General features: G+C 44.7%; 1 pseudogene across 1 annotated transcript; it reads left to right on the plus strand.

Annotated features, from left to right (window-relative positions):
- The first annotated feature begins 15092 nt into the window (after positions 1-15092).
- LOC309648891 (ATP synthase subunit ATP5MJ, mitochondrial pseudogene) lies at positions 15093-15958 on the plus strand (annotated as a pseudogene). The gene has a single exon. The product of its transcript is annotated as an ATP synthase subunit ATP5MJ, mitochondrial pseudogene (transcript).
- The last annotated feature ends 3299 nt before the right edge of the window (positions 15959-19257 follow it).

Genomic DNA, 19257 nt, shown 5'->3' on the forward strand with positions numbered 1-19257 from the left:
CACCGTTCATGTTTACATTTTCTTCTGCCTTTAAATATAAATTTTATTTCGTCAGGGCCCTGGTTTTGACCCTCATTAGGAGGTCCTGTTGCAGGGGGACCCCACTGGTAGGAGAAAAAGGAAGTGAAAGGATTAATCATTCTCAGAGACACTCCTGGTATTGACCCTTGTTAGAGGACCCTGGTTTTGACCTTCGTTAGAGAGTCCTGGTAATTTGAATGTGGTCTAGATACTCCTGGAAACTGATAGCTTAAATTTGGTCGTGGGTGTGATTCAGAGCCAATAAGTTCATCTGAAAATGAGGCCTGTGAATGTGAACGAGTGACGTCTATTATTATCTATTACTGTTATTTGTTTAAACTAAATTGGCTATATGCAAACTAAAGGAAATCTTGCCCTTAAAATGGCCAACATGGGGCCCTTCTGATGTTCTAAAACTGGTTTTTGCATATGCAGTTAAAAAAACTTGGCTTCTAGGAGGAACTTGCATTTCTCTTCCTGTGCCTCTGAGATGTAAATATTCTACCAGGGCTCTCAGGAACTCATCTTATTTGACCATCTCCAATTCCTGAGACTGAAGAAAAAAAAGGTAAAAGAGGCTTTTTAAAAACTGAAGCAGGAGACTTCTCTGGCAGTCCAGTGGTTAAGACTTTGCCTTCCAGTGCAGGGGTTGTGGGTTCAATCCCTGGTCGGGGAGCTAAGATCCCACATGCCTTGTGGCCAAAAAAAAAAAAAAACAACATAAAACAGAAACAATACTGTAACAAAATTCAATAAAGGCTTTAAAAATGGTCCACATCAAAAAAAAATCTTTAGAAAAAAAAAACACTGAACCAGGAAAACTATGAGATCTCCGTGTCTATATGAATGTACACCTGTGTACATTATAGATATATGTCTTTACCTTTGGATGGTATTATATCAAAATTAATTTGTAAATGACCTCTATTTTTTTGGCTTAAAGGCAATTAAGCACTTATATAAATTCTCAAAAATATAAAAGAAACTAACCTAAATGCATTTCAAGTTCACATGAGCTGGGAAATATTTAGTATTAAGTTAATGTCTGGTATTGAAGATAGTTTAAGCTTGTTGGTTGAATTAATATAGACATGTCTTTAGGGTCATCAATATTAAGTATGACACTTTTATTATACCTAGGTTTACTGAAAATCAATAAGATATTCCTGTTATAAAATTTGTCAACATGGAAAGTAACTGGATATGATGAAATTTTTAAGTAAGTTAAATGTAAATAAGATAAGAGTTTTGGGGTGAACTCTTTGGGAATAATTATACTTTAGGAATGTCTACTTAGAAATAGTCTCTCCAGACTTTTGTTGGTGTTGGTGGTAACTTCAAACTTTAGAGTTTTGCTAAATTAAGTAATGGGAATTCACTGAATATCCAGATCATTTCAAATAGGATAAAATACTGCAATATTAATTCCTAAACAGGTCTAAGTTTACTACTTTTGTCTACTTATGAGAGAAAAACGAAAGATGTTGCATTTATTAGACACACATTTATCAGTACCGCACTGAGGAAAGAGATTATGTGAGGAAAACATACATGTTTCTAGAGGTAATAGAATATGTTCATAAATTTGCCAATCAGGAAATGCTAATATGTTCACAATTGCTTGTTTTTTGGTTTTCATTAGACATTACGGTTTTTTTTTTTTAAAACATCTTTATTGGAGTATAATTGCTTTACAGTGGTGTGTTAGTTTCTGCTTTATAACAGTGAAGCAGTTATACATATACATATGTTCCCATATCTCTTCCCTCTTGCATCTCCCTCCCTCCCATCCTCCCTATCCCACCCCTCTAGGTGGTCGCAAAGCACCAAACTGATCTCCCTGTGCTATGCGGCTGCTTCCCACTAGCTATCTATTTTACATTTGGTAGTGTATATATGTCCATGCCACTCTCTCACCCTGTCACATCTTACCCCTCCCCCTGCCCATATCCTCAAGTCCCTTCTCTAGTAGGTCTGTGTCTTTATTCCCGTCTTGCCACTACGTTCTTCATGACCTTTTTTATTTTTTTTCCCTTAGATTCCATATATATGTGTTAGCATACTGTATTTGTTTTTCTTTTTCTGACTTACTTCACTCTGTACGACAGACTCTAACTCCATCCACCTCACTACAAATACCTCCATTTCGTTCCTTTTTATGGCTGAGTAATATTCCATTGTATATGTATGCCACATCTTCTTTATCCATTCATCCGATGATGGACACTTAGGTTGCTTCCACGTCCTGGCTATTGTAAATAGAGCTGCAATGAACATTTTGGTACATGACTCTTTTTGAATTATGGTTTTCTCAGGGTATATGCCCAGTAGTGGGATTGCTGGGTCGTATGGTAGTTCTATTTTTAGTTTTTTAAGGAACCTCCATACTGTTCTCCATAGTGGCTGTATCAATTTACATTCCCACCAACAGTGCAAGAGGGTTCCCTTTTCTCCACACCCTCTCCAGCATTTATTGCTTATAGATTTTTTGATGATGGCCATTCTGACCGGTGTGAGATGATATCTCATTGTAGTTTTGATTTGCATTTCTCTAATGATTAATGATGTTGAGCATTCTTTCATGTGTCTGTTGGCCATCTGTATATCTTCTTTGGAGAAATGTCTATTTAGGTCTTCTGCCCATTTTTCGATTGGGTTGTTTGTTTTTTTGTTACTGAGCTGCTTGTAAATCTTGGAGATTAATCCTTTGTCAGTTGCTTCATTTGCAAATATTTTCTCCCATTCTGAGGGTTGTCTTTTGGTCTTGTTTATGGTTTCCTTTGCTGTGCAAAAGCTTTTAAGTTTCATTAGGTCCCATTTTTTATATGTGTTTTTATTTCCATTTCTCTGGGAGCTGGGTCAACAAGGATCTTGCTGTGATTTATGTCATAGACTGTTCTTCCTATGTTTTCCTCTAAGAGTTTGATAGTGTCTGGCCTTACACTTAGGTCTTTAATCCATTTTGAGTTGATTTTTGTGTATGGTGTCAGGGAGTGTTCTAATTTCGACATTAAGGTTTTTAAGAGTTAAAACTGTAATGTAAAATTGAAGCTACTAGAAATAATAAGGGAAACATTTCAGTATGCAAGGAAAGTAAGAATGTGTGTTTTCAGTAAAAGAAGGTATGAGGAATGGAAATGCATTTTGCTAAGGGGAATAAAAGTAATGTGGTCCTCAAGCTGCTTATTTCTAAATGGGAAAGAAAATAAGGGACAAACCAATATGGATACAGAAAGTTCTGTACAGTTTTTTAAAAAGGAGCCCTTGCACTTCCCTGGTGGCACAGTGGTTAAGAATCTGCCTGCCAATGCAGGGGACACGGGTTCGAGCCCTGGTCCAGGAAGATCCCACATGCTACGGAGCAACTAAGCCCGTGGGCCACAACTACTGAGCCTGCGCGTCTGGAGCCTGTGCTCCGCAACAAGAGAGGCCGCGATAGTGAGAGGCCCGCGCACCGCGATGAAGAGTGGCCCCCACTCACTGCAACTAGAGAAAGCCCTCGCACAGAAATGAAGACCCAACACAGCCAAAAATTAACTAATTAATTAATTAAAAGTCTACACAAAAAAATAAATAACCAACTGGTCAAGGAAGAAATCATAAGAGAAATTTTAAAATATTTTGAGATAAATGAAAACAAAATCACAACATACCTAAACTTACGAGATGCAGAAAAAGCAGTGTTCGCAGGGAAATTTATAGTTGTAAATACCTATATTAACAAAAACGAAAATTTTCTAATAAATAACCTAACCTTCCACCTTAAGAAACTAGAAGAGCAAACTAAACCCAAAACAAGCAGAAGGAAATCATAAAGATTACAACAGAAATAAATAGAGAGGAGAAAAACAATAGACAAAATCAAAAACCAAAAGTTGGTTCCTTGAAAAGATTAACAAAACTGACAAACCATTAGGTATACTGACCAAGAAAAAAGAGAGAATGCTCAAATTATTTGCAATTGGCAAAGAAACTATTTTTTAAAGTCTGTTAGAACTTACAAACATTCAGCAAAGTTACTGGACAAAACAACATGGGAACCATCAGCATTCTTCAAGAGCAGCGTGAGAGTCCTTTTGCAATAACGAGCCTATTCACAACAGCAACTAAATGCTTAACGTTCCTAAAATTCAATCCAATAAAAGGCATGCGAGATTTGTTTAAACTGTGAAATGTATCATAACAAAATAGAATAATAGAATAGAATAATTAAATTAAAATTTTAAAAAAAACACACAAAATAGTCACGTACCCACCACCAAGCTTCAGAAATAAAAACATTAGTACCTGTGAGACAGGCTGGGACCTGAGACCCTTTGCTGCAGTGCTTGCACCTGGACAAACATCTCCTAGAGCAGTAAAATACAAAGAAACTATAAGGGACTAAAAATAACTTCGTGCTGCACAGTTGAGGCAAATTGTGAACAACAAGATACAAAAAGACCAAAAACCCACCCAACACCACCAAGGGGGTGGCCTACGCCAAGCCTCTGGCCTAACCCCTGCACCCACCCACCCTTACCCTCACCCTCATAAAAGGAACCAGCTCACCACCCCCTCAGAGAGCCAGCCAGAGAAACTGTTAATTTGTTTTCACTCCCTCCTGCTGCAGCAGGAGCCCCGGTAAAGCCTTGCCTGAATTTGTCTGGCCTCTTGTCGATTTCTATTGATTAAGGAGACCAAGAACCCTGGTCGGTAACACCTGTGAATTTCCCTCGGTGTCCCTCCCCACTGCCTCTACTCGCTCACTTTCCCAAGTAAACTCCATTTTGAATTTCTCATTCATTGTTTTTAGTTACAGTTTCACTATCTACATCTAAAAACAATTAGAAAGAAAACTATAAAACTTTTATAATGTAATAGAAAACCTTAATAAGTGGATACATACATACATCACATTAATGCAGGAGAAGAATCCATTTTAAAGACTCCAGTTCTTCCCTTAATTAATCTAAGAAGTCATGAATTTCTAAGCAAAATCCCAATAAGATTTTAAGGAAATTTTCAAACTGACTCAAAAATTCACACACAGTGTAAAAGTCCAAGGAGAGCTAAGACAATCTTGAAGAACTAGGAGGGAGGATTCAGCCTCATCTAATGTCAATAAGTCATGTATTAAAATGTTTGATATAATTATAGTAAAACGATTTGTATTGGTGCAGATAAGCACATAAATTAATAGGAAAGAACAGACGTGGGACTTCCCCGGCGGTCCAGTGGTTAAGACTCCAGGCTTCCACTACAGGGGGCACGGGGTTCGATCCCTAGTCGGGGAACTAGGATCCTGCATGCCACACAGCTCGGAAGAAGAAGAAGAAGAAGAAGGGGAAGGGGAAAGAAAAGAGCAGAAGTCCAGAAACAGACCCAAGCAGAGAGGTGGCATTACAAGGGAGTCTGGAAGACAGTTCCCCTAGAAATTAGAAGCAGTCTGGGCTGAAAGTTTGGGACGTTACAACAGTCGGGTAGGCAGAGGAGCCTGCCAGAGACTTAGACTTAAGACGAAAGGCAAGGGGTGGGGAGAAAGAAATGGAAGGGAGGGAGGCTGGGAGAAGAAGGAAGATGAAAGAGCGGGAGGACAGAGGTAAAGAGAGAAAGGGGAAATGGAAGGAGAAGGTAGCAGGGGAAGAGGGGGGAGGAGAAGGGAAAGAGGGGGAGGGGAGGAAAGGAGTGGAAAGAGAAAAGCGGGAAAGAGAAAAGGAGGTGAGGAACGAGAAGAGGGGCAAGAGTTTATGACGCAACAGCATGCATGGGAGGGCAGTTTCAGGTTTCCAGCAACAAAAGTTGCACAGCTTTCTAAAATAAAATAGGGACGGAGACACTGATGGTGTAGGTGTGCCTTACCAAGAATTACTTGACTAAAACTTAAAGTATGAAGCAGCCCTTGTCATTCGTTGGGGACTAACAGCAACAAAAGCCTTGCCGAAACTTAGCGCTATGAACCTTTTCACGGGCACGGTCACCACACAAGCACGCCAGTTAAACACACCCGCGCGAGCGTACACGCTCACGTGCACGCACGCGCACAGAGATACGCACGCGCATGCGCACTCACTCACGTGTTCTCGCGCGCAATTGCGCTGTTCCGTTGTACCAAAGTTTCTGAGAAGCGGCCGCGCGGGCTCGGCGGTCCGAGATGCCCAAGCTGCCCGCAGGCAGCAGTGTTCCGCCGACGGGCTCGGCGAATGGTGACCGCGACGTCCCGCAGGCGGAGGTCGGCGGCGGGAGGCGGGAGCCGGCCCCTACGGGGCCTGCGGAGCCCGGGGAAGGCCGGATGACGGACGAGGACAGAGAAGGCCCGGTGGCTGGGCCACGTGGGGACGGGGGTCCCCGAGAGTCGCCCCGGCAGGGGAACGGCCCCGACCCGGCCGAATTCCCACGACCGCAACGCGAGCCCGAAGGCTTCGAGCCTGACTTGGGACAGGCGCAGCCTTGGTGTGGGGAAAAGGTGCCCAGCGCCCACGGCAGCCGATTAAGAGGGTTTGACGAACCCATCTCGGTGTGTTACGGATGTGTGTAGAGCAAGGGAAGTAGCTCACGATGCCACCTGGCAAACGCGTTATCCCAACGTCTGTCTGATGATACATTTATCGAAGATCTCTTTACATCTGTGGCTCTCAGTCACCTGGCTGCAGAACTCGGCTGCAATGAGGTGAAAGACAGGAATGGTTACACGCGATGTCCTGTACATCAGAAGAGGAGGAAGCTACTTCAGAGAACCCTGCCTTTCTCTTTTGGATTCATTTAAGACAGAGTCGTTTGCCAATCCTACAACTAAAACATTTTTATTGGGGCAGGTGAAGTGGATTATAAATAAGGGAAAAGAAAGCAGTTCTTACACAGTTTAAAAAAAAGAATATCATCAGGAAACGAGAAAACAGGGAGAGTAAATCTTGGGTCTTTTGAAGCCTGTTTTTAGAAAAATCCTGATTGATGCAGATTCTTTTCCCTGCATTGTGGAAAGTATCTTTTATGTTTGCCTCAGTACAAAGGTTTGTTTTACAAGAATAAAGCATGACTCAACAACTTGCCAATAGCAAAGCCCATGGATATTAACCAAGTTGAGAAATAGAGATAACTACAAGACCCAAGTTTCTAAACTTAACACCTGGAGGATTAGGAATGGAAGACTACTGAGGAACTTTTGAAATTTAAGAATTTGTAATTCCTTTGTGTCATAATCAACAAAGACTGATTACTTAGTGGAAGATTAGTTTTGTCTTTTCCAAGATTTTTGTTAATATTTATTTTATTTATTTTTATTTTTTATTTTTGGCTCCGTTGGGTCTTTGTTGCGGCATGCGGGATCTTTCATCGCAGTGTGTGGGCTTAGTTGCCCTGTGGCATGTGGGATCTTAGTTCCCTGACCAGGGATTGAACCCACGTCCCCTGCATTGGAAGGCGGATTCTTTACCACTGGACCACCAGGAACGTCCCCTAAGATTTTTTTTTAATAAATTTATTTATTTATTTTTGTCTGCGTTGGGTCTTCGTTGCTGCACGCGGGTTTTTCTCTAGTTGCGGTGAGCGGGCCCTAAGATATTTTAAATGACAGGTAAAATCAAAATAGAACAAAGTATATATTGTATATCTTATGTGTTAAAGTGTTTCCAAGAATATCTGAAATATGAAAAGGACATTTCACTTTTAAATTTTTATTTATCTTTTGAATAGGTAATACTTTCACAAGCTCAAAAGAGAAAAGGTATAAAAGATACAGTGAAAAGTCTTCCTTGCGTGTTCCCATCCACCCAGTTCCTACTACAACCCCACAGATAATCACAGTTATTAGTTCTTTATGTGTTCTTCCAAAGTGTCTTCATAGACTAAAACACAAATACAAATATAGGTTATTTTTCACAAAAGATATATATCCTAGTTCGTGCCTCGGTTTTTAACTTACCATTGTAACTTAGAAAGCTTTGTAAGTCCATACATAGAAGTCTTCCTAATTACCTTCTACAAAGGTGCACTGTTCCATTCTAAGGATGTACCACAGTATATGTAACCAGTTACTTATTGATAAACATTTGGGTTTTCCTTTTCTTTCCTGTTAACAAACAGTATTACAACGAATGACTTTGTATAAATAAAACGTGTGCACGAAAATCCACGGGATGAATTTCGGTGGATCAAAGGACATACGTATTTGTAATTTAAATAGATATTGCCAAATTTTTACGATCAGTGTTTTACTGATTTGCATTTTCATCCGCAGAGGATGTGTGTGCCTATTGCCCCTCAGCCTAGCCAGTACACTGTATTCTCAAATTTCTGGGATGTTGACAATCTGACAGGTAAAAATATCTCAGTTCAATCTCAGTCAGATATCCTTTAATATGTCTAATGGCTGTTGCAAAAGTTAGCCAACTACAAAGTTAGAGGGAACAGTCTACACAAAACTGCCCTCACTTCTGATACCAGTTGCAAGTTCAGGGGTCCCCAAGACCACTCTCAGGTTCAACAATTTATTAGAAGGACTCACAGAACTAAGTGAAAGTTGTTATACTCGCAGTTAGAGTTTAGCACAGGGAAAAGATGCAAATTGAAATCAGCCATGGGAAGAAGTGTATAAGGCAGAGCCCGAGAGGGTACCAAATGTGGAAATTACAGTTGTCTTTTCCCCAGGGAGCCAGGATGATATTACTCTCCCAGCATCACTATATGATAATATATATAGAGTATTGCCAACCATGGAAGTTCGTCGACCTTGGTGTCCAAAAAGTCTCCAGAGTCTTTATTGTGGCCCACAGCCCACATGGTTTTTTTTTTTTTTTTTTTTTAATTATTTATTTATTTATTTATTTATTTATGGCTGTGTTGGGTCTTCGTTTCTGTGTGAGGGCTTTCTCTAGTTGCGGCAAGTGGGGGCCACTCTTCATCACGGTGCGCGGGCCTCTCACTATCGTGGCCTCTCCCGTTGCGGAGCACAGGCTCCAGACGCGCAGGCTCAGCAATTGTGGCTCACGGGCTTAGTTGCTCCGCGGCATGTGGGATCTTCCCAGACCAGGGATCGAACCCGTGTCCCCTGCATTGGCAGGCAGACTCCCAACCACTGCGCCACCAGGGAAGCCCCCACATGGTTTTTTATTAGATCCATTCCTCTGATGAATTCACAGAATTTCCTAATGTTGTATGATCCTGGAAGTGAACCAATCTAATAAGGATGTATTATTCTTTTATCATTATTCTGCCGATGCTGTTCATGAATAGTCTATTTAGGGTTTTTCCATCAATATTCGTAAGTGAGATTGCTATGTACTGCTATTGTGTAGTCTTTCTCAGCTTTTAAAATTGTATATTCACTTTATACAAAGAATTTAGAAGTCCCATTAATTTTTGTGTGTGTATGCTCTGAAACAGTTTAAAATGCCTTGGGGAGGTAAATTATGTTATTGGTCCCAACAGAAGAATAGACCTCCTACCCACTGACATCAGGCTTGGCCATCTGACTTAATTTGGCCAGTGAAATGCGAGCAGTAGTGATGAGTGTCACTTCTGAACAGAAGTTTGGAGAGTGTTGTGCAGTTCCATCATTTACGTTTTCCATCTTGCCACAAGAATGGGATGTCCCAAGTAGGCAAGGCTTCTTCAGGCTGAATCTTGAATTGAGGAAGATACATGGAACAGAGCCACAGCCGACCCAGAGCAGACATGTAATGGAAGTAAAAAATAAACTGTGTTGGGACTTCCTTGGTGGCACAGTGGTTAAGAATCCGCCTGCCAATGCAGGGGACACAGGTTCGATCCCTGGTCCAGGAAGATCCCACATGCTGCAGAGCAACTAAGCCCATGCGCTACAACTACTGAGCCTGCGCACTACAACTACTGAAGCCCACGTGCCTAGGGCCTGTTCTCTGCAATAAGAGAAGCCACCACAATGAGAAGCCCATGCACCACAATGAAGAGTAGACCGCGCTCGCCGCAACTAGAGAAAGCCCGCGCTCAGCAACAAAGACCCAACGTAGCCAAAAAACAAAAAAAATTAAAAAACAAAAAATAAATTAACCGTGTTGTCATAACCCATTGAGATTTTGGTGCTGTTTATTACCACAGCAAAAGCTTGATGGAGACCAAGTCATCTTTTGGGGACTTAGATTTCCCTTGGATCCGTTTGGAAGAAGAGCTCTTTGCTTCAGCAAAAATATTCTCTCGCTGATTTAGAATATAGGAGTTTCTGAATTGTTTATCCTGATTTACTCATTACATACCTGTCTCACAGCCTTATGCTAGCAGCAGGCTTTGTTAAACTAGGGGAATTATCAGGTAGTGTGTATATCTCCTTAACATTAAACATATTCTAACGGGCTCTCGTCAAAGTTCAGTTTGACCTTCACCATTTCCTGCTCTGACCGTGCTGGTGGACATCTAAAGGTTAACAGATTTGCCCTGAATTTCCTTGCATTTCAGAAACCAGCCTGGAGTCTTTCTTCACTCTGTTACTGAGGGACCCCAGGGAGGCCACATATACTGAGGAAGAGTTTCTGCCCCTTATGAGGGGGTCAGGCCTAGAAAAAGAGTTTCTCGCTGCCAAACAAACAGTAAAAAACTTTGAGAGCTTTCATTCCTCTGACTTGTCAACAGTTTAGCCACCCAGTAGGTCACTTGAATTTGTTTGCTCCGTTGTGAATACCAAGACTAGGAGTAGAGGTGAGGCAGTGTTCCCAAGGTCCACCTGACTACAGATCCTGAACTTTTCCCACCACAGCACTTTTCCCTCTCAGGGTAGAGTTGGCCCCTCAAGAGGGTAGAGGGAGCAGCCCTAAGGGTCAAGTCAGGGGGACAAAGTAGAGCAGAGTAGCTAAGAGCATGATCCTGGGGTCAGACTGCCTGGGCTCAAATCCTGATGTTAACATTAGCAAAAGTGTGACCCTGGCCATTTTTTTTTCTTGGCCATGCCACACGGCTTGTGGGATCTTAGTTCCCTGACCAGGGATTGAACCTGGGCCCTCAACAGTGACAGCGCAGAGTTCTAACCACTGGACCACCAGGCAATTCCTGCTAACCATATTTCTTGACCCTTCTGTGCCTAACAAGTTTATCCTAAAGCCTCTCTTTTTTTTTTTTTTCCCCCTCTCCTATCCTTACCAGTGATGCAGTGTTAGATGGCGTGGAACATGCAAGCCATTGAGCTTTGTGAGGGAAGGAATGAAAGAATCTGGAGTTCCTAGACTTACCCACGAGTTAGGTGAATGCATGCCGACAGGTAAATGAGAAAAGTTCTCGTGATGATGATAACTTGACTCTATCAGCACATCTTTGAGTTGTAGGCTCAGCTGATTTTGGAGAAATGTCCATCCCCAGCCCTGCACAGTTGCATATGCATGGGAAGAGCTTCCATGAAGAAGGCAGAGGACAGCCAGCTCCAGATGGGAACGACTAGCGAAGGCACATCTAAGAAAAGAGAGGGAAAGGTGTTCTTTCATCCCCTTGGTTAATACAAAGTGGTTCAGTGGTTCTCATTTCCTCCCACCACGTCCTGCAAGAAAGAACAACTCATGCTCTCATTTCTCCTGGAATGAGTAGCTCTCAGGGCACTGACTAGATGGAAAAGGGAAACATCCCCAAGGGGAAAAAAAACAGCTTTGAAAGAAGAGAATGTCCCAATTTTTAAAAATACAGTGAATATTTTTATAGTACTAGTAAGCCTTGGTAAAAATATTTGAAAACTAAAGAACAGTAAGAAAAAGAAGACTTCCCTGGCGGCGCAGTGGTTAAGAATCCACCTGCCAATGCAGGGGACACGGGTTCGAGCCCTGGTCCGGGAAGATCCCACATGCCGCGGAGCAACTAAGCCCGTGTGCCACAACTACTGAGCCTGCACTCTAGAGCCCGCGAGCCACAACTACTGAAGCCCACGCGCCACAACTACTGATGCCTGCATGCCTAGAGCCCGTGCTCCGCAACAAGAGGAGCCACCGCAATGAAAGCCTGCACACCACAACAAAGAGTAGCCTCCGCTCACCACAACTAGAGAAAGCCTGCGTGCAGCAATGAAGACCCAACGCAGCCAAAAAAAAAATAAGAAAAAGAAAAAATTCAATCAAAAACACACCACTCAGAGACCATCACTGTTAATATTTTGCTTTGTTCATTTTATTTTTGAGAATAAATTTATTTCAATAAAATTGATATCATGGGACTTACCTGGTGGTGCAGTGGTTAAGAATCTGCCTGCCAATGCAGGGCACACGGGTTCAAGCCCCGGTCCGGGAAGATCCCACATGCCGCAGAGCAACTAAGCCCATGCACCACAACTACTGAGCCTGCGCTCTACAACCCTCAAGCCACAACTACTGAGCCCGTGTGCCACAACTTCAGTACTACTGAAGCCTGCGTGCCTACAGCCCGTGCTCCACAACAAGAGAAGCCACCACAACGAGAAGCCCACACACCGCGACGAAGAGTAGCCCCCGCTCGCCACAGCTAGAGAAAGCCAGTGCGCTGCAACAAAGACTCAGTGCAGCCAAAAAAAAAAATTAAATAAAAATTTAAAAATAAAAACACATTCCTCTTTTTAAAAAAATTGGTATCATATGCTATATTATCCTTCTGGAATTTTAATGTTGACATAAAATTTTACAGCACTATATCATGTTCTTAGGTATTGTATACAACATGAATTGCAATTGCTGCAAAAAGCCCATCATTTAGATGAATTGTAACTGATTTATCTAAGCTCCTATTTGGGGCATTTTTGTTGAACAGCCCCAGAAAGGGGATATAGAGCTGGGCCATGCCCACCCCCGTGACTCCACCTCTTCCACACCCTGATTCACTCTGCTCCAGTCACACTGAACTTGATCTTCCTCAGACCCGCCAACTCAGTCTCACTTCATGGCCTTTGCACTTTGTGTTCCCCCTCTTTGAAACGCTCATATCCACATTCTGCCATGGAGGATGAAGGAGAAGCTGGGTGTTAAGATGACCCTCAGGTTTCTGGTTCACAGGCGCAAGTGCGGACTACAGCCCTTAGCCATCCAGCCTCACTCCCAGCAGCAGTAGCTTCGGATCATTTGGAGCCACATAAATCTTTCTTAGACAAAGGATGGAAAAAATGAAGTACTTGTGTCACGATCCAGCACTGCAGCACGGTTCCTGAGAAAGCCTTCAGTCATGGAGAGGAGAGGCTCTGAGGACAGGGCGGGTGTCGGGGGCGGGGTGGAGGTGGCTTGAAGAATCTCCATCAGATATCCCCTTGAAAAGGCATCTCGTCAGCACTCCAAGACACAGAGAAGGGATCTCCCTCAGACAATGCCTGCCAACCTGGTGAGATGGGGGGCTAGGGCTGAGACCCTCTCTCTACCCGCCCCTTTCTCTGGGGGCCTTTAACCACAGCTCCAAGGAGAAGAGAGAAGACGAGCGTGTGTCCCATTGTGTGCCTCTTATATTGTCTCGTGACTGACCTGGGTGTGCGCTGACGGTCTCTCAGTCAGAGGGAGGTGGGCTGGCGTGAATGCACCTGTAGCCTCTCCTGCCTTCCCCATCCCCTCAGCCTGTGCCAAACCACCTGCGCTTCTCCCTGTCTTCCCTGTGGGAACATTCCAGCCTTCAGGAGAAAGGCAAGCAGCCTTATCCCCCAGCGCTAACATCAGCTGCACCTCCACAACTGAGGGGGGACTGAAGGTGGAGAGCTGGCACCCAAATGACGGGCCAGATTAGCAGTAATAAATACCCAACATTTACATAGAGCTTAGTAAGTTCCGTCCGGTGTTACAAGCACGTTACATAAGTGAACTGATTTATTCCTCACAACAACCCTATGAGGTCGGTACTATTCCATCAATTTCATACCCGAGGAAACTGAGTCACAGAGCTATTAAGTCACTTGTAGATGGTTACACACATGAGCCACACCACCTCCCCAGAATATTCGCAGTGGAAAGGAAGAGTTGTACCACAGCAGAAAGACTGCATTTTCCAGTTAAGAGAGAAGCATGGGCAAGAGAAAAGATTTTCAGGGCCAAGTAAGTGGTGCATTCAGAGTTCTCTTTCCACTTTCCCCACAGCCTGGTGAATCGCTCCTGTGACCCTCCAGATGCCATCATCTGAGTTCCATGGGTCCTCGAGTGGGGAGGGGTAAGAGGGGAGGGACAGTCAACAGCCTGACCTTGAGTGATGGGCAGTCATTTGAGCAGGCCTTCCTGAGCTTGGAGTCATCACATAGCCTAGGAGATGTGGGGATAGGGAGGCTGTTAGAAGAGAAATGGGTGAGCTATATCAGACCACAGGGCTACCGTAGCTGCCACAGACTGAGTGGCTTACACAACAGAAATTCACTTTCTCACAGCTCTGGAAGCTGAAGTCCGACCGAGATCAAGGTGCCAGCAGGGTTGGTTGCTGGTGAGACCTCTCTCTTTGGCTTGCAGATGGCCACCTTCTCTCTGTGTCCCCACGTGGTCTTTTCTCTGTGTGCCCGCATCCCTGGTGTCTCTTCCTCTTAGGACACCGGTCCTTTTGGATTAGGGCCCCACCTTTATGACCTCATGTAACCTTAAATACCTCCTTAAAGGCCCTATCTCCAAATATGGTCACATCTGGGAATTAGGGCTTCAACATATCAATTTGTGAGGAAAACAGTTCAGTCCATAACATGAGCTAAAAAGTGTATATTATAGTACTTGGTACTTATTAAGTGCTCAAAACCTGGGGGCAATGGCAACGATAACTAATGAGGTTCACGTGAAGGGAATCGGCGCCAGGAACCGTAGTACCGGGGTTACTGTGCCTCCTCGTCTGCCAAGCAATTGTGGGTGACCAGTTAACCAAATGCTTAACCACTGGACTGGGGAATGTGGAGGCCTCGTCTCAGCGGGTGTGTAGGCTCCCCGCCCCGCCCCCGCCCCCCGCCAAACTAGATGAAGCTCTTGATGGCTTGGGGCTTAGAAAAGGTGCTTGGAACCGAATCTGAACGACACCAAAGTTCAAATTCCTGACCATTTCAGCTGTGCTTTCTGAGTGTTCCTATAAGTACATAGTACATCCTTGGGGCAGAGAAGGGACTAAGTAGCACACACACACACACACACACACGCACACACACAAACCCTTTGTCATTACATGTAGCAACAGTAGCCATCTACAGGGAGGTGGGATGGCAGTGAAAGAGTTCAGAAGAGAGTCTCAGTCTCTGCTATGGGAGCTATCTCCATGGCTTTGCACTGGGACTCCCAGGAAAAATCTGTACTTTCTGTGGAGGGAGTGTTCAAAGGTTTGCTATAGGCAGGAAGCTCCAGCACTGCAGCTAGATGTAGGGCTTGTTTAAGAAGGAAAACGCCAGGAATTCCCTGGTGGTCTAGTGGTTAGGACCCTGCCCTTCCATTGCAGGGGGCACGGGTTCGATCCCTGGTCGGTGAACTAAGATCCTGCAAACCGCGGGCGGCAAAAGAAAAAAAAAAAAAGAGAGAAGAAAAACGCTGCTTCTTCAGTTTCTTATTACCAGGGCCAGGGGGCTAGAGGGTCCAGGGGCTCAGCCTGAGTTCTTTATAATGCAGTTACGGTAGTGAATATTGTGTCTCATCATTGGCAGTATTCACTAATGTTTGTAAAGAAAAGCGTTTGCTGAGTGACAGTTCCGAAGCGTCAGTTGTGGGATGGGGCTGCCTGAGCTGCAGGCCCTGCGCCTAGATGCTTCAAGGCCTGATTAAGAATCTTTGGATCCCCGTGAAACCCTACCATACCCAGGTTTACCAGGAGATTTGGGTAGAAATGGGGTTGATGGGCTCATCGTTGATAAAGTCAGGAGTGCTGATAAAAGAAGTAAAGCCTTGAAAGCTTCCAGTCCTGTGCGTGCTGACGGTCATCATTAACCAGCTTCCCTTGGATGGGACACCGGTCTGGCTGTGTTGTGGGAACGTGGGACATTGTGTTGACATGCAGCAGTGCCACCGCCCTCGTGCATGAATAAACATACCTGTGAGACCCACGAAAGAAAGAAAGAGAGAGAGAGAGAGAGAGAGGAAGGGAGGGAGGGAGGAAAGGGGGAGAGAAGGAAGGAAGGAAGGGAGAGAGAGAGAAAGAAAGGAAGGAGGGAGGGAGGAATAGAGAAAGAAAGAAAAGCTTTTGTGGGAATTCCCTGGCGAGCCAGTGGTAAGGACTCGGGGCTTTCACTGCCATGGCCCTGGGTTCAATCCCTGGTCGGGGAACTAAGATCCCGCAAGCCACAAGGCACGGCCAAAAAAATAAACGAGCTGGGGAGTGTAGGCGTATTACAGTGACATAGTTCATAGTATCCCAGTTGGTCAGTATTGTGGCTGGGTTAGGAACAATCGGAAATAAAGGCAACATAACTGAATTAACAAATGAGTAGATAGTCTCATTAGCTTTCAAATCGGAATTTTGGGGCGACTGCAAGAGTTTGGTTAGAACAGTGGTTCTAACATTGGCTATGTATTAGAATTACCTGAGGAGCTCTTAAAACCCCCAATCCCAAGCTGCCTCTGACAATAATCAAGTCAGAATCTTGATGAGAGAGATTTGGGCATCAGTAGTTTTTAAAGCTCCTGGTGGTTCCAAGATGCAGACAGGACTGAGAACCAGTGGGTCAGAAGAATAATTTGTTGCAGGACTGATGTTATTATATGGAGCATGATAATAGCCTCCACAAGAGGCACTGGGGAAGTTTGGGAAATCACTTATCTGAATGTAGCCTAATTTCAACTGGCCCATCAAAATGGATAAGACCAACCTCCACTTCATTTTCTTCAATGAAACGTAAAGGGGATAAAGGTACAGAGACAAGACTGTTTCACTGAATTTTTTGCTTATTCGAAGTCAGTGAGTCAGTAGATTTTGAACAGGGAAGCTCAGTTCCAGTTCCCGGGGGGACTTCCAGAAACAGTCCATCTCAAAATACAGACGAAATTTCAGAAAAGACGTCCTCTCAACAAGTTAACAATAGAGGAAGCACTTAATAAACTACTCTGACATGATCCCCAAACAACACTCATGGGAAGGCATGAACGCTGGATGACAGCTTACGTAGAATTTTCTCACAGCATCAACAATCTCAGAAGCCATCAGCAAATCTAGAAGAGCCCCTAGAACTCCTTTCAGCCCTTGTTTTTTATCAAGCATTTGACTTAGCTGCCCTCTTAGAGGGCAGAAGACTGACCCAAGGGTGACACTTGTGTGAAATAATGGGCAGGGCTACACTGCCTGGTAAGCCTAACTGGAGTGTGGGCTCTGGACAACCATTTCCAGGATCCTCTGAGGACTGAACCCTGTTTAGAGGTTTATGTGGAAATTTATCCTTCCAAGGTCTGTTCACAGGACTGACTTGGGGGAAAGGACATTAAGAAAAAAATCAAACTCGGACAGCAGAAGAATGTTACCAAAAATGTGAACTAGGGGGCGGAGTCAAGATGGCCTACTAGGAGGACGCGGAATTCGAGTCTCCTCACTACTAGGTCACCTACCAGGCACCGGTGGGGGACCACGGACACCTAAGGGGACGGGAGGAAGCCCCAGTGACCGGGTAGGATGTGGGGCATGAGGGGAGAGAAGGGGAAGGAGAAGTGGAGGCGGGAGGGGACTAGTGGCCCTGAGGGGCAGCTGGGGGCGGGGAAGGTATCCCACGCTGGAAGGGGGAAATTGGGGAACCATTGGGAGGGCAGAGGATCAAAAGGGAGAATGGCCAGCTTTCCCCTGCCCACTTGGGCCCCCAGGAACCTGTTGAGATCCCGGGACCGATCCTCTGCCCACCTAGGCCCCCTCCAGCCGTGCGGGTCCTGAGGAAGTGGGAGGGCAGGGGGAGCAAAAGTAAAGGCCAGATGTCCGGGACCAGCACCCCTGAGGGGTGGCTGGGGGAGGGGAGGATTCCTACACCCAGCGGGACCCACCCATGGTTAGGGGTCCAGTGGCGACAGGGGAGACCCTGGGGGAGGGGCGCGAGGGAACAGAGGGAACGGGGCCAGTGCTTTCCCTGTCCACTTAGGCACCAAGGAGCCTGTTGGGCTCTCTGGCCTAATCCTCTGCCCTTGGAGCCTCCCTCCTGCCGTGCAGAACACAAGTCCCACCCCTACACCCCCACCCAGGGCCCCACCTCTACACTCGGAGACCCCCCCTCCAACGCACTGGGCCTAAACCCCACCCACACACCCTCACTCAGGGCCCTACCTCCAAACTCCGGAACTCCACACTCCAGAGGCCCTCCTTTCCACATGCTGCCTCCCCCTTCTGCACAGGTCCTAAGCAGAGGCCCCATCCCACGTTCGAACGTCACCCCCAACCCGCCTAGGTCCCGCCCCACCCTAAACCCCGCCCCTGACTAAGTTCCACCCCTACCTAAACTCCACCCCCATAGCCAAGGCTTTTTTTTTTTTTTTTAAACATCTTTATTGGAGTATAATTGCTTTACAATGGAGTGTTAGTTTCTGCTTTATAACAAAGTGAATCAGTTATACATATACATATGTTCCCATATCTCTTCCCTCTTGCTTCTCCCTCCCTCCCACCCTCCCTATCCCACCCCTCTAGGTGGTCACAAAGCACCGAGCTGATCTCCATGTGCTATGCGGCTGCTTCCCACTAGCTATCTATTTTACATTTGGTAGTGTATATATGTCCATGCCACTCTCTCACCCTGTCACATTCTTTTTTTTTTTTTTTTAACCACACCATGAAGCTTGCGAGATCTTGGTTCCCAGGCCAGAGGTCGGGCCTGAGATCCTGTGGTGGGAGCTCCAAGTCCAAACTGCCAGACTAACAGAGAACCTCAGACCACAGGGAATATTAATTGGAGTGAGGCCTCCCTGAGGTCCTCATCTCGGCACCAAGACCCAGCTCTATCCAACTGCCTGCAAACTCCAGTGCTGGACGTCTCAGGCCAAACAACCAGTAAGACAGAACTACAGCACCACCATCAAGAAGAGAAAAAGAAAAAAAAAATGAAACAACAAAAAAATATGTTACAGACGAAGGAGCAAAGTAAAAACCTACAAGAACAAATAAATGAAGACGAAATAGGCAACCTACCTGAGAAAGAATTCAGAGTTATGATAGTAAAGATGATCCAAAATCTCAGAAACATAATGGAGAAAATACAAGAAACATTTAACAAGGATCTAGAAGAACTAAAGAGCAAACAAGCAGTGATGAACAACACAATTACTGAAATTAAAAATACTCTAGAAGGAATCAGTAGCAGAATAACTGAGGCAGAAGAACAGATAAGTGAGCTGGAAGATTAAATGGTGGAAATAACTGCCAAAGAGCAGAATAAAGAAAAAAGAACGAAAA

This window comes from Balaenoptera physalus (genome assembly GCF_965194825.1).
Source record: "Balaenoptera physalus genome assembly, chromosome: 19".
Lineage (NCBI taxonomy): Eukaryota > Metazoa > Chordata > Mammalia > Artiodactyla > Balaenopteridae > Balaenoptera > Balaenoptera physalus.